General features: G+C 33.3%; 1 pseudogene; it reads right to left on the bottom strand.

The window, feature by feature from the left end:
• Positions 1-517: 517 nt before the first annotated feature.
• The window catches only part of LOC149528030 (exocyst complex component EXO70B1 pseudogene), a 35,264-nt pseudogene continuing 18,721 nt past the window's right edge, over positions 518-17,060 (bottom strand).

The raw sequence follows: 17,060 nt of genomic DNA, 5'->3' as shown, positions 1-17,060 counted from the left end.
ACAATTTATAAAAAGTCACAATATTTACCTTGGTTCAAAAATATAACCTCAAAGTAATAAGAACATAAAGTCATGGGGCAGAAAGATCTCCCCATTTTTCTCATACTATGCCTTCAAGATTGGAAGAGATTCAAAAAGAATTTTTTTGAAATAAAAAATTAAGAAAGATATAAAAAAACTTAGTAATTAATGATAGAGGTCAGATCTGGCAGATAAGAATATACTAAAAAGAGTTAAAAAACTTTTCTAAAAAAAGTTTTAATAAAAGCTTGTAATGAGTAAGAGAGATTTAAAATAGAATATTGCACTTGTCTGACAATGAATGATTTCATGCCAAAAATAGGTTGACAAAAAGAAATGATAAAAGCAAATGATGCCTCTGTCAAGAGCTCAAAAAAGAAAAAGAATCTTGCATGAAAAGACAAGAAAACGTTACTAAAAATAATAGATTTCAGGAATAGACTGACGAAACCAAATAAAATCATAGCTAGCTAAAAAAAGCACCTGCCATAAGTTCTCAACGACAAGGAAAAAATAGGTAATGTTGAAACCGACCTAGTAATGCACGATAAGTTGGAATAACCATCTCTGCAATAGAAATTCGTAACTCAGTTAGAATTTGTTCATCTCCAATAATCCACGTTGACTGTGTCTTATGAATTTCTTCAAATAAAGCATTAAAGTTCTTGAATCTGTCTTTTAGCACAGGTCTGGAGACACCACTGGAAAAGTTCCCACTGATGTGAATGTCTTCATCTTTCAAACAAGAAAGAATCTTTCCCCAAGCAACTCTTTGGTAGCTTTTATGATACTGACGGACATTGGAGGAATGCTTACAGACCCAATTATCACCCAATAAACTGTGGATTTCTGAGTTTTTTACTTTTTGCACAATATAACGTCCATTGTTCATGAGAAAAACATAGCTTAGGGCTGGATCCTTGTAAAGCCTTGACTTTGCATCTAAATTGTTTTCTAAGAGATCCATGATTGCAATTGTTTGGATGGATAACAGAGACAGGTTTTCCCTGTTGGTTATGTCCCTTTCAGAAGAAAACTCATCAGAGCTATCCAGAGGACTGTCTACTAATCCAGGTGAGGGGATGAATGGCTCCTCCAGGTACAGGGCTCTTGGCTACTTCCCCCCGGATGGCAGTCTCAAGCTCTACAAATGTTCCTCGGGCGGCTTCCCCCAATAGCATCCAAACTGCAAAAGCTTCTGACCTCACTGCTGAACCAATTTCACCTGAAAATACATAGGTTATTTTAGGTATAAGATCTGTCAATGTCTCGTACATATCCAAAATCTTGAAGAGCTTTTCGGGTGCCCTCCGACTGATTGCCTCACCAAAACTGAGAAGTTCAAAAATTGTCCCCTTTGCAAGCTTTCTGTAGAAATTTCTTGCGGATAGTTCAAATAAATTTTTTAATTTTAAAAGAGATATATTCTAAATTCCAAGAAGAGATGAATATTAGAATATAATGCACAAGCGAGCTTAGTGCTTCCTCCAAATAGATAAAACCAGCATCCAGTTGAGTAGTTCATGGAAAAAAAAAGACAAAAAACCATAGAAGCACGATATATAGTCAAAGAGCCATATCTTAAGCAAAAAAAAAAAAAATTAGAAAACAAAGTGTGAACGCTTTGGCGGCAAGCCTTCCAAAGGAGTTAGATGAAAACTAATAGAAAATAAGAAGTAACCTGCACAAATTAGAGCAAATAGAAGTTAATCGGGTTTGGCGGTAAACCAGCCAAACTCAAAAAAAAAAAAATTCAATTTCTTCCATCTTAAGAAGATTAAAGAAGAAATTAGTGAAATCTCTCTCAAGAGTCTCCTTCGAATCGTACCTTCATGCAAACACTCAAAATAAAGATTAAACTGCTCTGATACCATGTTAGAAATGGAAAAAGAAATCTGTAAATAAGCAATACCAGGAAAGAATCTAAGTGAGTAAATGCATGAAAAGATATTACCATAAAATAGGAGAGAGAAAGCTTCAAGCTCCAACACCATGAGACAAGATATTTGGAAAGGGGAAAGCAAAGAAAACCCCTTGTGACATTATGAATGAGGCATGAAAAGCCTAAGAAGGAAGAGAGAGAGAGATAGAGAGCAATGCTCATACAATAATTGAGAAGAGGAAGAAACCTCATTGTTAAATGAGAGAAGAGGGTCATCTCTTAAATAGAGATGAGAGAGAGGAGTTAGAATGTAACTCCCATGTCTATGAATGCCACCATTCATAAGTGTTTGAGGCCAAGTGTGAGATTCCTCTTAAGGAGGAATAATCTAAAATTAGAAATTACAATATATATTTGTCCTCACATATTCCACTAGATGACAAAATAAGATGTAGTGGAAAAAGGACAAAAAAGAAATATATTAGGATACCTTGGCTTATATCCTAATATATTACAACAATAAAGAAAGGAGTTCTAACGTTGGTTTATAAATACACCAAGGAAAGATTACAACTTCTAACAGGTATGAATCTACAATCAATATTAAATCTTCATTTCCTGCTCATTTCTTGCACTTTTCCTATTGGTTGCATGCCTTCTCCATTTTTCTTATTGGTTGCATGTTGATTACATAGGTAATGAAAAAGATTCAATCTTATCTTCAAGATCCTTAAAGATTCATCGTATGTTGGCTTCAAAAATAATTTACATCTGAGTTTGTGAAGGCACAAACTCATATGTTGATTCTGTGTTACTCGACACTTACTAGTTGCTGATGCTCAACACATATAGAAAAATTGGCTCACTCGACTCCTATAGCAATCATATTTCACTTGGCATCTATAGTGACTCGGTATCTATACTTTGCTTGGCACTTGAACTTTGCTCAGCACTTGAAGATCACTTAGCACCTGAAGTTCACTTGGAACCTATTGAATTCTCTAGCTTGGCACACACTATAGCTCAGCTTCTATATTATACTCGGCATCATCTTGAGAAATGGTTAAGTGTGTTGACACTCAATTGTCAAAACCAATCTAAGACTACTAGTAGCCATGTGACACAAATTCCAATGCAATTTGACTTGGACGAATGTGATGCATGGATAAATATCACATTCTCACAAGATGAAACTGTCAAAATGCAAAAAAAGTGAAATGGCAATACATGGAGGTGGGACTCGTTAGTGGTGACTTGATAGGGGTGACACATGGCCCAATCTTGCACCTTCACGAGATTGGTATCAAAACTATGCAAAAATGCAAAAAGTCACCACATGGCATGGTAGGCATAGGTGCCCAACAAGAGACTTGGCGATGTGGTGACTTAGGTGGTGGCATCAAAAAATTGAAGAGTGACACATGGCATTGAAGATTGGAGATGATGACATCAGAAAAAGACACATGTCATGATCTCATAATCTCATAAGAAATTGTGACATGATCATGAAAAAATGAGATTGTGATATGTGTCTGGTGGGCCTCAATAGGGTCAGAGGTGAGGTGTCACTAATAGAGATCCAAGAGACAATTAGAGAATGTCATGTGGTGATGACATGGAAAGTTTCCCAGAGGTGTTGACAGAGAAGATGGTGAGGACTAAGTGGACCAATCACTAGATGACACGTGGCACCTATGTGATCAACCAAGTTTAACTGAGATACATATTGGAGGGAAAAGGACCAAAGTTTGAAATTCATCTCAAAATCTAATTTCTTCCAATTGAACGCACATGTTTGACTTAAGGGAGGTAATAAAAGATATTTCTCATTTCTAAGGCCAAAGCAAGTGGGTCCCATGTTATTTATTTGAGGCAATTAGATAAAGGAAAATATATGCACATTTGTCCTTATTTTAAATCAAAAATGATTTTATTTAAAAGTTTTATAGTTTATGATAAAACAAAAAAAAAATCAAAATTTTAATGGCATGTCCACCATTTTTGGTCTGCAACTTCAACCGAGTGTCAAATGCATAATTTTTACTGAAACATATGAGTGTTATATACATCAAAAAGGGGAGAAGTTGAATTCTTCATTTTTGTAGTCAAAATAAGTTCAAGTGTTGATGGAAAAAAGTTATTCTCAAATTTTTCAACAAGGATTTTTCTTCATTTGTTTTTCCTCTTGGTTGTTTGTGGCTCTCTCATGGCAGTTAGAGGCATCATTTGGTGATCTATCATCTTGGTATGGGCCAAATTTGGAGAAGGTTATCCCATCATCATTTTTTTTCTTTTCCAACACTTTGGTGGGATTTTTGGCTGAGTTTCAGTAGTAGATCTAATCTTTTCATCCAGAGGGGGTTTTCATCATTTTGAAGATATTTCTCAATTTTTTGTGCAAAATGATGAAGATCAAATTGGTTTTTCAGCTGAGAAGAGAGGATAGAGGCTTTGGATTCAATGAAGATGAAAAGTGGTAGCTATAGATCAAATCTAACCTATCTCCATTCTTCTACTTATTCTTTCTTTCTCACCTTGTTTAGGGTTGGTTCAGTCTTGTTGAGGAAGTCTCAACTTGTGATTCTACCTTCTTTCAACATCTTTTGGGTTTGAATAGTACATGTATATTTTCCTTAAGAAAATAATAGATAGTAGTTGAATCTATATTTTATTGTTGAGTTTATTAAACCATTTTCTTGCATTGTATATCAGAGATATCAAAGAAATAAATGTAAATAAACTCTTGTTTCATATCACTCTTGTGTGTTTCCTGATCTTGTTTCAAGTGGATGAACCAAGGGTTTAGATCACTTGTTGTCTTGTTATGAGATATGTACATCCTCTTTATGCTTTGATTCAATGAGTCAATTAAATTATTAATAGGAGTTGCAGATAAATCAGGCTTGCACAAGGATTGTTATAAGAAGGTTGATTCAAGATTGTTGATGTGAAAATATTGCAAAGTAATATTTGTACGATTTGAGCTATTTGATAACATTTGATATGTTATGTAAAGGGTTTCATGACTCAGTGACCCAATGCAGATAAGGCACTGATCTTGGCTAGGATATGACATGTTTGTGTTGTTTTACATCTAGTTCTTACTAAATCTTCCAATTATGAAAATAATTTTCCCTTTCATGTTTGTAGAGATGAAAGTAGACCTTCACTTTTCTTGTGGATGTGTAGGTTATGTGATTAGCTATTACATCCCTTTTTCTTCAGCACAAGTAGAAGAAGATTAAAGGTGAATTATTTGCTTTGTTTAGATTCAAGAATGTCTTTAGCACTAGTCATATTGTATGAATTCAAGGTCTAACCACCTAGGTTTTGTAGAGACTGAAGTAGGAGAAGGAGTATAACCTTGTTAGTTGGCCTTAATATCTAAATATGTATGTTAAGTATGTCAGATAGCTACACACTAGATGTATTTTCTCTTATAATTAGGTTATTCAAACACTATTAAATTAGGGTCCAACAAGGGCAGCACCCCTTGCAAGGTCCTAGGTTAAAACCCCAGATGCACCCCTCGAAAGCTCAACTAACTTTATTATTGTGAAAGGTGTCAGTTGCTATTTTTCTATTGGACAACTTATTTTGTCCCTAATTTTGTAAGTAGAAAAAATCTTGTATAAAAATGGTTTAGGATTAGGGATTTCATAATGTATGATGAGATTGTAGCTTTGTGCAGTATTGAGTTGTAAGGGATTACAAATTGCAATCAAGTTGCAATCACTGGATAATAAGAATATTGGACTCATTGTTGGTGGATGTAGCCTAGGGATTTGGTGAACTGCATTAAATCTTTGTGTCTTGTATTCTCTTCTATATGGTTTACTATTTTTTGATATTAGTTATATTTGCATGTAATTGATATTAGTGTCTCCTTAATCCTAATAAGGATACTACTTATGTCCCCTACCCATGCATTTTCTATGCACCTATCTCTCCTCCTCCTTGCATGCCTCCTCCCCCTTCATCTCCCCCATCTCCATTATTCCCTTCTTCCTTTGCCATGAGATGATCTCCCTATTGGACCTATAAACTTGGGGTCGGGGTGATCCCTCAACCATCTTCTATACTTAGGAGACTCCCCTATCTACAATGTCTACGAGTAAGTCCCAGTCAACTCGATGAATTAGTAGAACCTTCTCTACACAAAGATAATACCTAAGCACATGCCCCTATCTTAAGGACTCCTCTACAAGATATCTAGCATAAGTGGTCACCTTGGTGCTTGTACCCTACTACCTCCATACACAACCGATAACAAACTACTCCACTAAACTTGGATGTCTACCTAGTAGTGGCCTATTAGAAAATGTGTAAGCCAACTCCTCTTGTGACCCCTTCCACTACTTGACCTCTCTATAAGGTCACCATGTCATTGAGGTGATGTCATCCAATATATGCTTGTAATAGGGCATATCCCCAACATGTGTCTACTGGATGTATTTTGAATACCTAAAAATATAGGTTCTACCCCTAGGTCTCAATTGAACCCATGGGCAGATCATGATGATGTGCTCCCATGTCCAAAACTATGTTACTACCACCCCCATGGCATGCATCAAGGATGAGACATCAAATCCATAACCAAGAAACCCCACCCATAGTGAAATCCCCTATGGCTCCAATCAACACCTCATACACATTTAATCAAGGAGCATAGAATAATCACTACTAGAAAGTCATCACTATAATCTTTCATCATTTTCTCCCAAAGGATGAAATAGTCAAGGGTAGTGTCATCATGGAAAACTCATTGCACAGTTGTTATTCCCTCTACTAATGTCTGATCAAGATAAACCTGCATCACCAGTCATGACATATATCAATATCTATCATGGGTATCTTAACATAAGGATGTAAGTACAAACACAACAACATAATATAGATACTAAGTGTCTCCCCTCTATAGAGTATTTGTAGGATCTAATACACATCTTCAAGTGTTATGGCCATCTCCCCTATAGGAAAGTGAAAGGTGTTATGCTCTAAATAAAATCTCCCAGCTAGAGCAATCAAGAGGCCATGGTTTTTTTTGGATATTAGGAAAATGTAGCAAAAATACAAGGGTTGTGGTTGTGATCATTTGAGTGTCCTCAGTTGATAAGTATCTCATTAAATACAACATTGTAGGATATGGACATCTAATCTGAACATTAGGAAATACTTGTTGTAACCAATACAACAAATAAAACATGCTAGAATGTGTCAATGAGATATCAAGAAGTTGTTGGAAACTACAATTGGAATAGTTTTTATTTTTTCATTGGTGTCAAACCTTATGAGTGAGACATTTGCTAATAGTGTAGATAACATGCCAGTTGATTGATAAAGAGGATTTCAAAAGAGAGATAACTAGATGAACTAGTGAAGGTGTTGAGTAAAGAGTAACAAGTATGTTGGAATTACAATGGGTACTTTATAAGTTAGTCTTTGACAAGATAATGTATTTTTTAATCATTATATGAAGTGAAGAAGATATTTGAGTTGATGTGTAGAATAGAAGACAAGAAGTTGAGTAAAATACTAAGCTTGATCGAGTGACAGTTTTACTAGATCAATGAAGCAAAAGATTAAGGAACTTAAGAGATAGTTGAGCAAACAATATTAACTAAGTGTTAGCTATTCCTAAGAAAGATGAAGAAGAAAAATATAGTAGTAATTGAGCATAGTGAAGACTGAGCAAGCTAGTGTAAGTCAAGCAAGACATAATAGTAGAGACCAAGCTACCCAATGATGACTGAGAAAAAGAACATAGTGATGACCAAGTGTCATCATTTTAACAGTTTCTGAAGAATCAAGTTTTGAGGCTAAAATAGTTGAATTTTTGGATTGGTCAAAATGGTTGGATGGTAGGGATTGATGAGATTGTGTATTTAATGCATGAATTGAGTTTGTTAAGCAATCAAAGGAAAGGATTTAATGAGAATTTTCTAGAAGTGTCAAAAAAGGAGAAGGACAAAATGATGGATAGATTCAATGAATATGATCAAACCCTAAGATATGTGGTAATATTTAAGTGACATTAAAATATCAAAGCTACATATTTAAGGAGGCATAAGGGATTTTTATTAAGATTGGTTTGTTTTTTATTAGCAATTTTGTGAACCTGTGAAGAACATAGTAGCAAAGGAAAAGTGTTAAGATTCATGAAATCTGATAGCTTGAAGGGTTGCTAAGAAAATTAGAGATGGAGAGTATAATGAAGTCTAGTCAATGAACCAACAATTGAGCTAAATGGAGATCTAAATTTGCAAAGTGAGTTGTATCTTGACAGATAAAACCTAGTTGTTACTTTCTAACCATTATGATAGTAAAATCCTTTAATCAAGGTTAACCTAATAGTAATTTCTAAATTCTTTAATCAAGGTGAAATTCTAATGGAATGATCCAAAGTCCTCCACCCAGACCACTCCTAACAGGGTGATTAAATCCTTTAACAAGGCCACACCTAACAATGTGTTTTGCAACCTTTAATAAGGTTGGCTCTTAACTGACCTCACTTCAGAAGAGTGAAAAGTAGTAGCATATTACTTGGTGATTTTTCCCAAATTTGGTTTCCACATTAAATCCTATTGTCATATATATGTGAATGTTTTTTTGTGATGCATTTTATTTACTATTGTTTATTTCTATTAGTCAGCATATACTGAACACAGAGCTAGTGATGTATGAATAAGTTAAGTTGTTGACAAGTTGATGTATTGGCCAAGTGATTTTATGAGTTTGAATAATTTGTGTGAAGTTGTTAAAAGTTGAATTGGTACATCTAGACCTAAGGATTACTAATTCACCCCCCTCTCTTAGTTATTCTGAATATTCTAACAATTGGTATCAAAGCTTTGGTGCTTGTAAGGAAATTTTGAAGGAACTTAAGTAGAAGATCAAGATGTACAAGAGAGAGGGAACTAATCTCAACAAAGAGAACTTCATAGTATGGATACTCTTGATGAGATTGCATCTATTTAGATTTGGAGATTTTGAACTACACTACTTGAACAATGAATATATTGAAATAACTAGACCCATAACTATTGGACAAATGAAGGAGAAGCAAGAGAAAAATCAAATGATGATAGATCTGGCATCTTCCCAGAGTTATGTTGAATCTGATGATGTAAAGAATTGCACTACTACAAAGAAAATGTGGTATAAGTTGGCACAAATCCATGGAGGAGACAAAAATGTCTTAAGGGCTAAAGCATAAATTTTGAGAGGAAATTTTGATGATATGAGAATGAATGGAGAGGCTATTGCATAGTATTGTGGCCAAATCAAGGAGGTTGTGAATGCTATTAGAAGAGTTGGAACAAACATATCTTATGACACTTTGATAAGAAAGGTATTGAGGACTTTTTTTTCCTATAGATGCAATTAGAGTATATGTAATTAAAGAAATAAGATGCACTCATGGTAATGATCTGGCCTTGGATAGTCTAATTGGTAGACTTGTTTTATTCGAATTGTTAAATTTTGGTAACTATACACCTACTACTGTTGAATCTACTTTAAAGTCTCAACTAACCCTTGATGGACCTAAAAGAAAGAAAAAAAAATAAGTATGTGGATAGTGATAGTGAATCAAATGATGATCTTGATGATCTTGAAGCATTATTAGCAAGAAGGTTATCTAGAGGAAAAGGAGAATACAAAGGTAAACTTTCTATTATATGTTATACATGTTACAAAGTTGGTCATATTTTTGCAAGATATCCTGATAGAAATGAGGAGGAAAGGAAAGACCAAAAATACCAACAGAGGAGAGACAACCAAGGTAACAAAGATTACAAAGGAAAAGGTAACAAATCTTGTTACATTGTTGAAGAAGCTGGTTATAATAGTGATACTAATGAAAATGATAAATACATTGTTAATGTTGCAATCAAAGATGAATCTGATGAAGATGAGAAAATTTCTTTAATTTCACATGTGAATAAGAATGGCAAATGGATAATTGATAGCAGTTGTTCACATCATATGACCGGTGATATAAGTAAGTTTGAAAATTTGGAACATTATAATGGAAGTAGTATTAATTTTGTAAATGATGCATTGTGTTATGTGAAAGGTAAAGGATCAATCATATTGAATTATAAGATCAGATGTGACAATGCATATTGGATTGATGGTTTGAACTATAACTTGTTATGTGTGGCATAATTGAATAGTTAAGGCTACCAAGTTGAATTCTAAATCAGGAAGGCAAAGATTTATGATGCTACTAGTGAACTAATTGGAAGTGGAGAGAAAACATGAGGTAACTTGTTTTATCTAAACCTATATGAAGATACATGTCTATTTCCACAATTTGTAGATGTTTGGTTATGGTATAAAAGGTTATGTCATGTGAACTTTGATAATTTGGTAAGCATTAGTAAGATGAAAAGAGTAAGAGGATTACCAAGATTGAGAAAACCTGATTAAGTGATGTGCAAACAATGTCAAATGGGAAAAATGGCAGTCTAGTTTCAAGAGAAATACCTATTCTTTTGATGATATTTTGGAGTTGCTTCATATTAATTTATGTGGTATTATTGGATTGAAAAGCTATAATGGTAACAATTATTTTATTTTATTTGTTGATGATTTCTTTGGAATGATGACTCTGATGTTTCTTAAAGAAAAATTTGATGCATTTCAAATGTTTAAGTTATATTTGTCTAGATTTGAAAAGGAAATAGGTAAGAATCTGAAGTGCTTAAGATCAGATAGAGGAGGTGAATTCATATCAAATGAGTTCAATATATTTTGCAATAACAAATGATTCAAGAGACAAATGAGTGCACTGAGGACTCCACCACAGAATGGGATAGTTGAAAGATGAAATAGATCAATCATGTAATATGCAAGGACACTAATGATGGAGAAGAATCTTTTACAAAAGTATTGGAGAGAAATAGTAAGTACTATAGTTTATATATTGAACCAAGTTTGAGTTAAGAAAGGTACAAACAAAACCCCTTTTAAACTTTGGTATAGCTATGAACCTAATGTAGATTATTTCAAAGTCTTTGGAAATAAGTGTTACATATTAAAAGATGCAAGGAAAGGAAAACATGATGCAAAGAGTGATGAAGGTATATTCCTAGGATATTCCACTAAAAGCAAGGCATATAAGTGTTTGAATTCTAGCACTAACAAAATTATGGAAAATTCAAATGTAAGAGTTGATGAATTTGAAAAAATTAATGAAGAGGAATACATGAAAGAACCTAAAGATTATAGAGACTTTGTGTACATCTATTAAGGAGAATAATCAATAGCTTAACTAGAGAAAGAGGTTGTTGAGCATAAGTAGGTAGGCACTACCAAGGTTTACCAAAAAATCTCTGAAAAGTATCAGGCTTTAGGATCCAAGTCACACAGAGAAGAATCTAAATGTCAGAGAGAGGAAACCGAGCACCAGACAATGTCAAATTACAGCCAGAGATACTTGAAGAAGATAAACAAGCTAGACCAAGTGAATTACCACAAGAAGAAAGAAGACCTAAACTTGTCTTAGAAAAATATGTGAGAAAACATAATATATGAGATCAAATCATTGGAGATAAAGATTTAGGAGTCATGACAAGAAAAAGTTGAAGAAGGATACATGTCTACTATGTGAGTTTGAGCCAAGAATAGTTAAATATTCTTTAGAGAATGAAGATTTTCTTAAAGCAATGAATGAAGAGATTGATCAAATAGAGAAAAACAAGACATGGACATTGGTACCAAGGCCAAAGGATAAGAATTTGATTGGAAACAAGTGAGTATTCAGAAACAAGCTGAATAAGAAAGGTGAAGTCACAAGGAACAAAGCAAAACTAGTCTGTAAGGGATATGCACAAGAGGATGGAGTTGACTATGGAGGATAATTTTCCCTAGTAGCAAAGTTGGAAGTATTAATAACTTTTCTTACATATGTTGCTTACAAAAAGTTCAAAGTATATCAAATGGATGTGAAATATGTACTTTTAAATGGAATCTTGGAAGAAAAAGTCTACATTGAACAATGAAAAGGATTTATTGACCCTAATAAGAGGAATATGGCATGTAAATTGCACAAGGAATTATATGGTTTGAAACAAGCCCCTAGAGCATGGTACAAAAGATTATACACTTATTTGGAGAAAATTGGTTTTGCAAGAACTAATGACAATAGCAATTTGTACTTGAAAAGTGGATTTGAGAACAAGATACTACTAACTAAATTTTTTCTTTATGATATCATATTTGGAGGACATGATGTATTTTGTAAATCATTTTCCAATGAGATGTAGAAATAATTTGAGATATCAATGTTTGGAGAGATTAAGTTCTTTGTTAGTTTTCAAGTTTATCATATGAAGAGAAGTATTTACATTACACAACCAAAGTATATTAAGGAGATATTGAAGACTTTTGAAATGAAAGATCCAAGACTAGTTGGAACACCTATGGTGATTGGACACAAAATTTTAAAGAATTATGATTCCACTAAAGTAAATCAAAGATTGTATAGGTCAATGATTGGAAAATTTCACTATGTTGTTCATAGCACACCTAACATTGCATTAGTTGTTGGGATTGTTGCAAGATGTTCTACTAATCCTAAGGAGAATCACATGATGGATGTGTTATAATGTTTAAAATAACTAAGAGAGGGGGGTGAATCAGTTATTCAAGGTCCAGATGTACTAATTGAACATACAAACACTTAAACTACTTCAGATCTTAACATTCCATAGCTCAGTCTCTATAGTAAACATTCAGTAATATCAACTAGCAGTCCACTATCCTAAATATAACAAACTTGCAGAATGTAAATATAAATAGTATATCATCACAAATAATCATCCACACAAGTTTGACACTAAGATTTAATGTGGAAACCCAATTTGGAAAAAATTATCAGTAACATGTCACCAATATTTTCACTTTTCTGAAGTGGGCTCTATGAGGACCCAACCCTATTAAAGGTTTACAAAATACACTATTAGATGTGATCTTGTTAAAGGATTTAATCACCCTGTTAGGAGTGGCCTTGTTAGAATAATTTATAACATTCCATTAGAATGCCACCTTGATTAAAGGATTTCAATATTGATACAATGGTTAGAAAGTAACAATAGGTTTTGATTTGAAAAATACAACTCAATTTATAAATATAGATCTCATAGTTTGGCTCATAAGTTGATTCAATGTCTAATCTTCATTGTTATCTCTATCTCTAATTCTCTTGGAAACCCTTCAAGTAAACACTCTTCACCTCTACTCAACTCATCTTAGCCTTCTGCTTAAGTTTGCCAGTCAATAGTATCAGCAACTGCTCTAACCTTCAACAACATTGACTGTTAGCCCTAGTACCTCCTTAAATAGTTAGTTCTAATATTTTTCCACTTAAACACCACTGTAGATATTAGGGTTAGGTTAGATTCATTAAGTCCACCATCATTTCATCTCTTCTTTCTATTCTAGAAACTTCTCCAAACTTCTACATGAATCCTTGCATCAAAATTCCCAAACATGGTTTCCCTTTATTTAAATGTTCCAAGTCATCCATCCTTATCTTCAACATGCTTTCCATATTCCCAAAAATCAACTTAGTCAGCTAGAAATTATAATTTCTCACAAACTATTGAAATTTTGTTCCTCAACCAACACTATGTTCAGCCACTTGGTCATCACTGGGTTACTCAATTGTTACTAAATTTCTTGTACTCGGCACATATACTAACACTCGATCAATATTGATGCTCGATCAACACTATTTCTACTCAGCACATAATGTGGCTCAACCGATACTAGCATCACTCCACATGTATTTCAAGTTCCTTAATCTTCTTATCTTTTGCTCCATCAAGCCTGGGCATTTGTTGATCTCTTCTTCAAGGCTTTAGTACAACTATCTTCTCTATTTGCAACATGATTTAAAAAATCACTTTATCTTGTCAAAGTCTAACTGATCAAGTTCCCATTTGTAGTTTCCTCTTCATAACTCAACCTTTCCTCTAGGTACTTTTGTTTTGACCAACTTTTCAAATCCTCTTCATCTATCAAATATATATGACACTCAAACCAAATAGCAAATTCTCTTACCAATAATATTTAAAATCAATGACAACATAACAATTGTTCCAACTATAGTTTCCAACAATATCTCTTTTTGTAATTGATGGCAAGACCTCTAGCTACCATGCAATCCAAAACATGTATTGTCTTGAGTAAACTCCTTCTATGTGCAGGTTCAGATTTAGATCTCCATTAATATCCTTAGTTTCATTCTAATTCTCATCTATTTTTATAAATCACATAAGATATGAACTCCCTCTTTGATATATATCCTCTATTATGTATGGCTTCTCAAAAACTCACATACTCTCTTTTTGAACATACATCTTTTATTGATCTTCATGGTATAATATCTCCCTCTTGGTAATGGTAACTACTTCACAACATTCTTTGACAACAATACCAAAGACACTTTAACTTATGCATCTTTTCTATGTAGATATCTTCATGTTAGTATTTAATTCTTCATATGCCATCTTTGTATGAATAATATAGCATGATTCTATCATTATTCCTCATTACTACCTTAGGCAACTCCTAAACTAGGATTGTCTGCATCAATTTGTAAGATAGTTTGATCAACATATTTGATGTAGAGCACCATCTTTGCTTAATTAGCTTTGTCAAGGGGAACCACCTCTAGTTTACCTCTAAGATATTTGTGAGCATCTTTAGGTAAATATTTTGTGAATATATCAGCTATTTTCTATTTAAAGTTCACATACTCCAATTTCACTTCTTTGTCTTGAACTAGCTCTCTCAAGTAATGATACTTGATAGCAATATGCTTGGTATTTATGTGCATTATAGGATTCTTTGATATGTTAATAGCACTAGTGTTATCACAATAGTTAACAACTAGACCTGTGATCTCTTCCCTCACACCTTTTAACAATTGCTTGATCCAAATGATATTTGAACAATTTACTGTTACTACCACATATTCAAATTTTGTTGTTGATTGAGAAATACAGTTTTGCTTCTTTCTTGTCCATGAAACTAGTCTCTTTCTTAGCAATAATGGACCTCCACTTGTGCTCTTTTTGTCATCAACATGCCCAATCTGAGTCAATGAATACTTTCAGTCCAAACTTATCATTCTTCTTGTAATATAATCCATAGTCTTTTGTTCCTTTCAGATATCTTAGTATCCTTTTTACTACCATCATGTGATTATCCTTAAGACTTGTGAAAAATTTTGCAACTATACCAACTAGTAATGCAATATCAAGTCTATTGTGAACAACATATTATTATTTTTGAATCATTAATCTATATAATGCCTAGTTCACATTAGTAAAATCATCATTCTTAGATAACTTGTGGCCTCTGAACATAGGTGTACTGACTAGTCTTGAATCGTCCATTCCAAAAGTCTTTGTAATTTCCTTGATATATTTGGACTAAGTAATAAAAATGCCTTGCTTCATTTGATATACTTGTAATCCAACAAAGAGTTTGATTTCACCAAACATTGACATTTCAAGCTCCTTCATTTCATCAGCAAATGATTTGCATAATGCTTCCTTGCCTCTAAATATGATATCATAAACAAAAAATTTAGATAATAATACCTCATTGTTCTCACCAATCTTCAAATACAGATTACTGTTATCATGTGTTATTGCAAATCCAATCTTCACCAGATAGTTATGCAATTTTCATACTATTCTCTAGGGGCTTGTTTCAAACCTAATAGAGCCTTGTGCAACTTGTACACCATATTCTTCTTTTCTAGGATCTACAAAACCTTTTGGCTTCTCTATGTATACTTCTTCTTCAAGTATCCCATTTAGAAATGTAGATTTGACATCCATTTGATATACCTTAAGTCCCTTATAAGTATAATATACAAGTAGTGTTCTAATTCCTTCTAGTCTTGCAACAAGGGTAAATGTCTCCCCATAGTCAATAACTTCTTCTTGTGCATATCCTTTGCATACTAGTCTAGCATTGTTCCTTGTGACTTCACCATTTTCATTCATCTTGTTCTTAAATACCTACTTTGTTCCAATAACATTTTGTCTTTATGTATAGGTACCAGTGTCCATGTTTTATTCTTTTCAATCTCTTCAATTTCTTCATTCCTTTCTTGTATCCAATCTCTAAAGAATCTTTCATAGATTTGGGTTCAAACTCACAAAGTATGTATCACTTCTCATTATTTTCCTTTTCATAACAATAGTTTCTTTATCTCCAATTATTTTCTCAATTGGATGATGTCTTCTCACATATTTTTCTAATAAAGGTACTTTTCTTATTTCTTCTTCTATAGGTTCATCTTGAAAATGATTTCAAGCTCATTTTCTCTTTCTTTTTCTAGTTTTGATTCATGTTATGCATGCTTTTTATTGTCTTCCTGATTTTTGGTTCCTTCTATCTATGACTCACCATCATCCTGTTGTTGTTTGGCACACATAGTCTATTGCTCAGCAACTGGCTATTGCAACTCGACATTCCTAGATTGTATTAGATTTTTCGCTTTGTTCATCAATTCAAGTGGGGTGATGGGAGCACTATCACTTATGTATATGATGTACTATAGTCTTCAAGTCTTGTCTTGCATTCAAATTCATTATTTTCTACATACTCATCAACTTTCACATTTGCACTTTCCACAACTTTGTTAATGTTAGACTTCAAACATTTATAAGCTTTTCTCTTCATGGAATAACCTAGAAATATTCCTCCATCACTTTTAGCATCAATTTTTCCATTTCTATTATCTTTTAGTATGTAACATTTTCTTTCAAAAACTTTGAAATACTTTACATTTGGAGCATACCCATACGATAATTCAAAAGATGTAACATTTGCACCTTCTTGACTTACACTATATTCAAGGTATAAACATTTGTACCTATAGCTTCTCTCCAATTTTTTGTGGTACATTCTTCTCCATCATCGATGTTCTAGCACAATCCATGATTGATCTACTTCTCCTTTCAGCCATTCCTTTTTAGCAGGGGTGTTAGGTTCTAACATCTATCTTTTGATTCCTTTGTCATTGAAAAATATGTTGAAATCATTGGAAATGAATTCACCACCTTTGTCATATCTTAAGCATTTTAGACTCTTTCATGTCTCCTTTTCAATTTTGGTTGAATATAAATAA

The sequence above is a fragment of the Cupressus sempervirens genome, chromosome 11 (genome assembly GCF_028749045.1).
Source record: "Cupressus sempervirens isolate cs-2001-9-10 chromosome 11, ASM2874904v1, whole genome shotgun sequence".
Classification (NCBI taxonomy): domain Eukaryota; kingdom Viridiplantae; phylum Streptophyta; class Pinopsida; order Cupressales; family Cupressaceae; genus Cupressus; species Cupressus sempervirens.
Note: the sequence above shows the minus strand (reverse complement) of the source record. Positions and strands in the feature narration are given on the sequence as shown.